The sequence below is a fragment of the Mus caroli genome, chromosome 7, assembly GCF_900094665.2.
Source record: "Mus caroli chromosome 7, CAROLI_EIJ_v1.1, whole genome shotgun sequence".
NCBI lineage: Eukaryota > Metazoa > Chordata > Mammalia > Rodentia > Muridae > Mus > Mus caroli.
In genome coordinates, this window is record NC_034576.1 from 56590144 (window position 1) to 56600493 (window position 10350).

At 37.7% G+C, this 10350-nt stretch overlaps 1 pseudogene; it reads right to left on the reverse strand.

Annotated features, from left to right (window-relative positions):
• Nucleotides 1-4161: 4161 nt before the first annotated feature.
• On the reverse strand, nucleotides 4162-5064 carry LOC110297943 (annotated as a pseudogene).
• Between the last annotated feature and the right edge of the window lie 5286 nt (nucleotides 5065-10350).

Genomic DNA, 10350 nt, shown 5'->3' on the forward strand with positions numbered 1-10350 from the left:
CACTGTCCCCCGGCTGGGAGGGTGCCGGATGTCTGCGGCCCCAAAAGGGTGCTACCTTAGAGGCTCTGTGGCTCCTGCCTGTCCCAGAAGCTGTCTGCCTCTGTGGTGCACACTCTCACCTGTGCAGACTAAGTTCCTAAGTTTGGTGGAGTCCGGGATCCAAGATGGCGCTCCCGTGCAGGGCGGACCACTGTCCTCCGGCTGGGAGGGTGCCGGATGTCTCTCATCAGAATTTTCACAAGGGAGCAATAATACATGAGTATACAGGAAGTGCAGGCAAGCCACTTCCAAAACTTTAGACATGAAATAGAAAACTGGCTGTCTGGAGATCCCACAAAATTGTCTCTATAACATCAGAGCATCCATCTTCATCCTTGTAGCCCACTCTATCTGAAAGACCTTTTGTAAATTAGAAAAGACTACTTACCTTGTCTTGACAAAGCTCAATAATCAATATCCCTGCATTTTTGAACTCCACTTTGTCTGCAATGGAAGAATTGGCAAATTTTGTTCAGAGGCAGTTAGCCACATTAAAGTAAACTCCATCAGGACATATTTCAATGCTGAACATGTTCTTTGAAGTATAATAGGAGTGCTACCAGGAGCAGACTTGTCTTGTCACAGAAGGCTTTAATTAATAAATTATCATTAAATGATATATTGTGTGGATCTCTGAGGTTTCTCAAGGCCATCTTTCTATAGTATACCTGAATTCTTTGTTCCTAGGTATGTTTCAACCTGATTAACCTTGAAAACATTTTACTGTAATTAATTAGTCTAATAACTAATATGATCAGTTTGATTGTCTGACTCTTCACTCCTATTCCTTAATTATACTAAACAATATGTAATAGCTTTTAAAAGGACTAAAACTTAACATTCCATTTTTAGGAAACATTTAGGTATAATACCCTAGAATGTTGCTTCAACATATAATCCTAAATCTGTATCATTATAAAGATCTATACCAATATAACAAAAGATAACCTCAACTTTTGCATCAATATATAAAGATCTATAACAATGTAACAAAATATAACATTAATATATATCAATATACAAAATATATATCAGTGTAAGATTATTGGCTATAAAATGTTCAATGGTTTCAGAGTAGATAAAATAATCTACCATTGTTCCCTAATTTTCCTATACCTCCTTTCTTCTCAACCCCTTTCATAGAAAGAAAGGAAAGAGAAAAGAGAGAAATACCTGAGTCTAACTTCATATACCTTGGTTTTTTCCTGATCAAGACATTTTAATAACTTGTAATCAGCCTTCTAAAATAACAACAAACATTCATAAACCTATAGTACAATTGAAAGCTAACCACATTACTTTAAGGGAATGAGATGTTACTCTCTTAAAATCGTCTCCTGCATTTGGGGACATAGTATTTCCTTTGGGGAGCCCAAAATGTTTGGGAAATATAATTAAGAAAACTAGCTGTAATGTCTGTTGTCCAGTCTGTGAAGGCAGAGAAAATGCAGGCTTACATGAAGTTATGATTGGGACATTCTGTCATGGTGGATGATTTTATCTAGTGGCTTTGAAGTCATTTTGGAAGCAAGTATTTTGAGGAAACTGCACTGAAGCAGTCTGAGGTAGGACCAGGAATGATGTTGGTATAATATGCCTTAGCATTTCAGCTTCTCCATGGGTAAATCTTGCCAGGGCTGTATTGACTTTATTGTTATCTATAAACATGTAAATTCTCACAAGTTTCATACAGTTCTGCATTAAAGTATATGTGGAATGTGCAGTGTACACAATTTTTTTTTAAATTTTGGTAAGAGCAAGTAAACGACATCTGTGTGTCTTCATACATTTGTTTTGATTGTATAATCAAATTGTCATATATTTTTATCTATGGCAATTAAAATGATAACATATATTAATGAGCTATGAGGACTCTTTACCCAACAAAATATGTTGGCTATACATTGACTTTCATGTTACAGCCAATTGCAGAACTGTTCCCATATGGAGGGAATTAGCATATCTATTACCTGGTTGTTGATCCTGATAATTTCTTTCTTCATGAGGGACCCAAGATCTTCAGGGCTTCCACCACTGTTAAATTAGTTTTCCAATAATTTGGATGAAACACATACCTTTTCATTGCCTGCTCAAACAAATGTAAAATATACTCCCCAATATAACATATTTCCTGGCCACTATTTTGAGGTTATCATACATACAATCTGCTTTGATCAATCAGTCCTTTCTAAACTCCATCATATTTTAGTAGCTGTGCTACCTGTGTCATCAAAATTCCAAAAATCCAAAGTAACAAAGCATTATTTAAGCAATCTCTGGGAGAGTCAATGAGCACTTCTTTCAAAGTCAGGTCAGATCCCTTCTTGTAAGAGTATAAGATACACATGCGGTATATTTTATGGCACAATGTTTAAAGCATAGTTTTCTAAATAATATGGTAGCCAAAAATTACAAATATATTCTTGTGTTTCTCAAATTCTCTTGAAAGTCAAATGGGAATAAATCAAATGTACAATTATTAGGATTTATATCATTTTAGAATTATTGCCTAAAATGACTTTTGGTATATCCAGAGAATCTGTTATATCAGATTGTCTACAAAATGCAATAAAAATTAAAGCCACTCAGCAGGTTCTTAATTCAAAATATTATTATATTTTGACATTTTCACATTCTTGTTTTATTTACAATATCATCAGAATATGTACTTTCATGGAAATCTCCAATTGGTTTCTCCCTCAAATTTTTCTGTGATTAGTCTTCATTTACTTCTAAATATCCTGTTACTTCATTTACTTCTAAATATCCTGTTACTTAATTTTAAAAAATGTCTTCTTAACCTCAAAATTAAAATTACCCTAGATTTTAAAAATCCTATAGCCTTATGTTAAAATCTTTAAATTTTTAATGACTCCTGTTTGTTATGGGTTTTGTTTTGTTTTGTTTTGTATTAATTTTATGGTTGCCTTTGGACTGATAAATTATCAGACTGACAACGAAAAAAGTTAAAATACTCATGAAAACCTATATTTTATTTAAAGTGTTATTCTATATAGTGTGAAGGTAGCATTTTACAGGATTCCAAGCTTCTAATGCATAATTAGAATGAGTAGCAGCTTGTTATCTGGAACTACTTCTATCTGTCTGGGACATTCTCTGCTCTTAGGTATGTAGACATCTATGCTCAGGGTGCTTTACAGGTATATAAAATACTTCTCCCTAACTTGTCAGCTACAGAGCATTTCCCAAGAGCTGGTATGGGACCCAGAGGACACTAGGAAAATGTCATTGTCTTAGTCAGGGTTTCTATTCCTGTACAAACATTATGACCAAGAAGCAGTTGGGGAGGAAAGGGTTTATTCAGCTTACTCTTCCACATTGCTGTTCATCACCAAAGGAAGTCAGGACTGGAACTCAAACAGGTCCAGAAGCAGGAGCTGATGAAGAGGCCATGGGGGGATGTTCCTTACTGGTTTGCTCAGCTTGCTTTCTTATAAGAACCCAAGACTACCAGCCCAGAGATGGTACCATCCACAAGGGCCCTTCCCCCTCGATCACTAATTGAGAAAATGCCTTGCAGCTGGATCTCGTGGAGGCATTTCTCCAACTGATGCTCCTTTCTCTGTGATAACTCCAGATGTGTCAAGTTGATACAAAACTAACCAGTACAATCATTAATATTTTTTTCCATTTGTGGGCCCATACTTTATTGCACATAAATTTTTGAATATCCGGTTCATGAGACATGCTCATTCATCTTTAAAACCCTCATAGCTCACAAAGTCCCTGGCACATGGTAGGCACTTGAGAAATACTTCTTGAGAGCCTGCCCATTCGTGTACTCACCACCCTTCTACTGTACAGTAGGCTGACATACAGCAGCTCTAGCCTCCTATGTCTGTTCTGCAGAACATGCAATCCCAGTTGTTTTATGTTGTTGTTGTTGTTGTTTTTGTTTGTTTGTTTGTTTTTGTGAAGGTGAAAGCAGTTCTTGTTCATTTTCCATGTCAAGTGTTTCACTCACAGAACTGAAACACCAGTAGGCATTTGCCTGCACAACCCTTTTAGTATTTCTTCATTGTGTTTATCCTTAACACAGGATTGATCTTCGTTCCTGTCAGTGGTAAGAACCCTGGCTTTTGATCCTAGAAGTGCATTTCTTTACATTTTTTTTTCACATATAAAATCTGTGTGTCGAGATCGAAGGTCATCAGATTACTATCTTCTTTTTTAGCCCCATGCCTTTAGCTACCTCCTTCTTGGACAGCAGTAACTTTGTCTCCAAGTCTTTAGTTATAATAATTACAAAGGACTTTATTGACACAAGGATATTGGCCACCATCAGTATCCTTCATGTCTGAAGCATTCTGAGCCCAGCTAATTATGATGTCTTGGTCTGTCTCTAGCTTAAAGGTAACTATAAACGCTTTGGGAGCCCAGGCTTTAAACAGAGGAGAAAATATCTTTGGCGCTATCTTCATTGTAATCTGCAGTGGGCCACCAGATGAGTGAATCTTGTGTTTTGGCACTTCAGAAACAGGAATATAGAAATCTAACACTGTCAGAGCCGGGTAAAATAGCACAGAAGAGCCTAATGGACAGAGAGCCAGAGCCATAGACTGTAGCAGATGCAAGTAACCCGACAACGTGGTAAACTCTACAGCCTGGAAGGTGAGAGCAGCAGCTGACTCTTTGTAGCTCTGCAATGCTGCAGCAAAGCCCTGGAGTGCATTCTCTTCGGCCTCCTGACTCAGCTTGCTGGACCAGGCTGGGGCAAGAGGCCGAACCCTGCGGTGGGAAGTGGTGGGCCTAGGGGAAGGCTGAGTGTGTTCCCAGGCAGCTTGGAAGACCTCCACAGATGCTGCCCTGGGTCACCTGCTGCTGAAGTTGCCCAAAAAGCTCATGACTCCCGCTTCCAGTGGGACCTTGGAGCCTTCAGAGATGACTAGCACCCTCGTCCCCTTGCCCTGCTCGCCCAGCTAGGCCACAAAGCAAGCCATAACCTGCCCAGCGCGCAGCACCTGCGGAACTCTGCAACTCAGCCACCAGGCCCAGTTCTGCCATCTGCACCCTAGTCACCCCATGCTAGAACTACCTATATTTTAATCTTGACTTTGTCAAATAACTCTTTGTGTCTTTGCTTTCTATGGCTCCCATTACAACTATATATTGCTAATGATCCTACTTATACTAACACATGTTTATCAACCATATTACTGATTTTTTTTTTAATCCTCGGGGTCAAACTGTGGTAAAACAACACCATTAAATGTTTAATTGGCAAATTTGAAAATCATTAAAAAGAAGGGAGGGAACAATGCCCACTTATATCGCCCATATACTATGCTACATTTACATATGTTAACTTTATTTTCTTTTCACTTTACAGGATATTGATTGCTTTTTCTGCTGCCTCAAAGCAGTTTTCCCTAAACGAGAGTATATGCTAAATTAAAATATCTAGAGCCTACCAATGATGGTTCTAACATCGAGGTAAGGGTATGTTTATGTTGTTCCACAAAATAAAGTCCCAGATGGTTCCAACCTTGATGTATCCAGTATAGTATCCCAGCTATTGATGGACAAATGAAACATCAAGGCAGACAATAATCTCATCAAGTGATGTCTCAAGAGAGTCAGCTAATAATGAGTGGAGACATAAAATGTTGAACACATCAGGCCAAGACAGGGGAAAAAAAATCAATGATGTTATCCTACTGATATGAAACTGGTTCTGTTTACTGATGATATCACATGTTAATTTTCAGTTTTTCTATGCAGAATTCAAATGAGTTTTGTCAGTTTAAAAGACATATCTTGTAATAGGAGACAGTATAGTGTTGTTTGCTACACTACAGATTATTATTTTTTTTAAAGATTTATTTATTTATTATATGTAAGTACACTGTAGCTGTCTTCAGACACTCCAGAAGAGGGCGCCAGATCTCCTTACGGATGGTTGTTAGCCACCATGTGGTTGCTGGGATTTGAACTCTGGACCTTTGGAAGAACAGTCGGGTGCTCTTACCCACTGAGCCATCTCACCAGCCCCCCAGATTATTTTTAATATTGTTTTATTATCAATCCCTGGATTGGTTAGTGATATATGAAAAGAAGTCTCAAAGATTGTCTGAATGATTACTTAAACTACTAACATTACAGAAAAAATATTAGCAGAAATGAATCAAGAGATAGGTGAGATGAGAAATACAGTTTTACAAAATAGAGCCACTATAGGTTTTTTGTTGCTGAAGCATAGTCTTCACTGTCAACAATTTCTTGCCATATGTTCATATGTGTCAGACTTTTCTCATACTGTTGATGGTCAATTAAATGCTTTGTACAAAGAGAGTAAATATCTCAAGTGATCTTTGGATGGCTATTATGGTTAAAATGGAGTTCCTCTTTTCTTGGTACATTTTTAGTTATTTTTTTTATTATTATTATTGGATATTTTCTTTATTTACATTTCAAATCTTATCTTCTTTCCTGGTTTCCCCTCCCAGAAACACCCTATCCCATCCTCCCTCCCCCTGCTTCTATGAGGGCGTTCCTCCACCTACCCACTCACTCCCACCTCCCTGCACTCAATTCCCCTACACTGGGGCATCTATTGAGCCTTCATAAGACCAAGGACCTCTCCTCCCACTGATGCATGACAGGGCCATTCTCTACTACATATGCAGCTGGAGCCGTCTGTTGATAGCTTGGTCGATAGACAGGTTGGTATTGATAGATTGATTGGTTGATAGCTTAGTCACTGGTAGCTCTGGCATCTCTGGTTGGTTGATATTGTTCTTCTTATGAGGTTGGAGACTCCTTCAACTTTTTCAGTCTTTTCTGTAACTCCTCTATTGGGGACCCTATACTCAGTCATTCTAAATATTCTCTTATGCTTGGTAGTATTGATTAGACTAAGTCTAGAGGCAATTCTTTGAACCATAAACTTTATTAAAGCTACTATCTTTTCTTTTAAAAAAGGTATAAATGGGGATATCTAGAGGATAAGATGTCCTTGTACAGTCAGACAAGCACTTTGGAGACCAGAAAATGTTAAACAGAAAAGATTATCCATTAAAAGAAAGGATATGTTTACCTGTGTTCTATCTAGAATGCTAGCAAAGACTGCAGTTTACAACCTTGTGATGTTTTGCTATCAACTGAAGTTATTTCAGCATTCAACTTAATCCCCCAGCATAATTATGGTTGTATATCCCAACATCCCTGCCCCAAATCTTTAGCATTGCTTCTCTGTCCATAAATTCCTCTTTATGAGTGATGTCACTTGTTCTTTACAACAGCCTAAGTAACTTCTATGCTATCTTAGGTGCAGGCTAATACTAAATCTCACAAGCTATTATGTTTTATCAGATTCATTCTTTCTAGACCCTTATCTTAAAAATTGTTTCTAAGTCCACTGAACTTGTCTTTATGGAAGAAATCACAATCTCATATGCCTGTAACGTGTTTCAATAGAAACACGTTTTAAACTTTGTTGTATATAGGAGTGAGTTACTTGTCATTCTTAAACATCTTTGTTTCTTTGTTTTCTATTCATTACAAAATTTTTGCTTTACTAAAATAAACTGCTGGTGTCAGACTCTGTTGAATCAGAGCTGGCCAAGTCATGCTCAATTGAGTTTCATTTTCTTTTCTTCACTGATTATTTTGCTACTGGCTGGGATTCTTCTAAAGACTCCTACATTACATAACTTCCTTAGACTTCCATAGTGGACTTACAGCTATTCATAATGCATTTATTGTTTAATACACAGGGAATGTTACATTGTGTGAATATGGCCACTTTGAAACACTAGTGATGTAACACAATGCATCTCCAAGCTATGCTAGTTCAATGGTGATTCTGAATCAAGAAGTGTCAGTCTCCTGAAGCAACCTATCCCTCACAGGTGACTCCTAATGTTGTAATGAAATTGCAAGAGACAATTACACAGTTTGTTACAATGCATGAAGCCCTGCAGCTGTGTCATACCCTGAAAAGTTAAAATCACACCACTGGATGTGCGGTGTTACCAAAGTGATTGGCTTGCCCCACACTGAGCTTCTCTATGCCCAACCAATCTTAGCATCCTGATTCTTCATTGTCACTACCTCTATCTCAACTCTTCCTCAAACATGGATGAGATTTGTCAGCTTATACATTTGTCTTACTAGCATGCTCAAAGTCTGCATGTAGAATTTTGTTTGAAGGAAAATGATTACCAATATTGATGCGTTTACCTTGATTGGTAGTGGAAGGGGGTCTAGTCAGAAAGCCCATTAAATATTTCACCATCTATTTCATTGATACTAATGTAACTGAAAGCAGTCTTCAGTTACCCTAATAACTGTTTCAACTATGCAATAATTTAAAAACCTGATACAATTTAGTAAATGAGAAGAAAAGATCATAGACATAAAAAAGCTCTGGTTGAACAATTGAAGCTAACACCTAAGAAAGGATTTATAGAAACAATGATTTAATCCTTGCCACATATTTATAAGCAATGCTTATAAACTAGCTAAGATTTCCATAAACAATGGAAACTACGTAATTAAACAAGAAAGGAGCAAGCCTGAATGCAATTTTGTGACTATGTTAATTATGTGAACAGCAACCTAAAATTACATATATTTTTTCCTTACTTTGAATAAACCACTACTAGTTTCAAGGGAAAGGAATAAAATAATACCTTAAAAGATTTTTTAAAAAAAATTATAAAGCAGATTTTCTAACCCCTGAAGATAAAGAAGAAGAGGGAGAATGAGGAGGGGAGGAGGGGAAGGAGAAGGAGAAGGAGGAGGAGGAGGAGGAGGAGGAGGAGGAGGAGCAACAAGAACGAGACACAGCACAGTGATTTCTGCTTTACTTACATGGGGCTAAGTAAGCAGTCATGGGATGACTTTCCAAGTAACAGAAATATATAACTGAGAATATAAGGGCATGAAATGATTTTCAGATGTTTGCATCTCAGTACTCTGATCAAGGAGGATGGAGCTAAAGTAAATGTCAGTGTGGGGAGGGATATCCAAAACAGGACGTATGTCCAGATCAAGTAATAAGACAGAAACTATTGTTCAGGGAATCAAATGGGCTGGAATTTGAATTTAAGTAGAACCCCTTTGGTCCTCTGTAAAACATGGAGACATGAACGAGCAAGACAAAATTCCTCAAAACAGAGCATCAACACTTAGTACAGTTCTGTGGTCTCAAACAGCACCAGATCTTTTTAAACATTGAACTGAGGGGTTATAGTGTAAAAACTTCTCTTAAATTCCCAGGCATTCAATTCCTATCACTTCAAAATCTTCAAAGAACCAATTAGTTCTATATTTTAATAAATCAAGTGCTTACCAACATTGTTTGCAAATCATAACTTCTGTTGGAGAATCAGATAAACTACTGAATATTAATTAAGGTGGTTGAGAAATATAATCAACAAACATTGCTTGATAGCTTCCAATACACTCAGCTATGTGGGTATGCTACTTGTCTGTCACAATATCCTAGGTCAAAGATAGTCACAAAATTGAAGCCTGGGGTGTGAAGAGATGCAGTTCTGAACTGATACCTTCACTGTCTTCACACTTTTCATTTTAGAGCCATAGGCTCTCTTTTAATTCCTACAGAGCCATCATGACCAGATGACATTGGGCATCCCTAATAGCATAGTGATGAGAATATCAGTTTTCCTCAATGGATGAAGATTGTCAAGTTTACAATGCCATCAGACAGAAGAACTGTTAAGGCTGAGTGAGCTCAGACCCCGGAAATCTCAGAGATCAGCAGGAGCTCCTTACCCATTTCTGTATATGCTCTGGAACATGTAACCACAAAACCCAACTGAGAGCATCATGAACTGTCAGTCACATATTGAGCATCTGGAGTCCTTCCTCATGCAAATAGAACATCACTAACATCTCACAACAAGCCAATAGGAAATACTTCCCCTAAATACCACCTTACTCCTCAATGCTTATGTAGTCCCTGTCCACATGAAATAAAGTGCACCAAGGATCATCTGATAGTGCCTGTCTTACCCAAGCTGTAACATTTAGGGAAGAGCTCCCTCTCTCAAAGCAGAAATGTTCTTGGAAATGTTCTTGCCCTCCACACTGACAGAAAGTATCACATTAGAATAAATAACACAATGNCAGTGAAATCCATAAAACATTTTACTCAAATCCAGAAACACAAAAGATATTTTTTGCAATGTTTTACAAATTAAGAGAAGAAGAAAGAAGAAAGAAGAAGGAGAAGGAGAAGGAGGAGAAGGAGAAGGAGAAGGAGAAGGAGAAGGAGAAGGAGAAGGAGAAGGAGAAGGAGAAGGAGAAGGAGAAGGAGAAGGA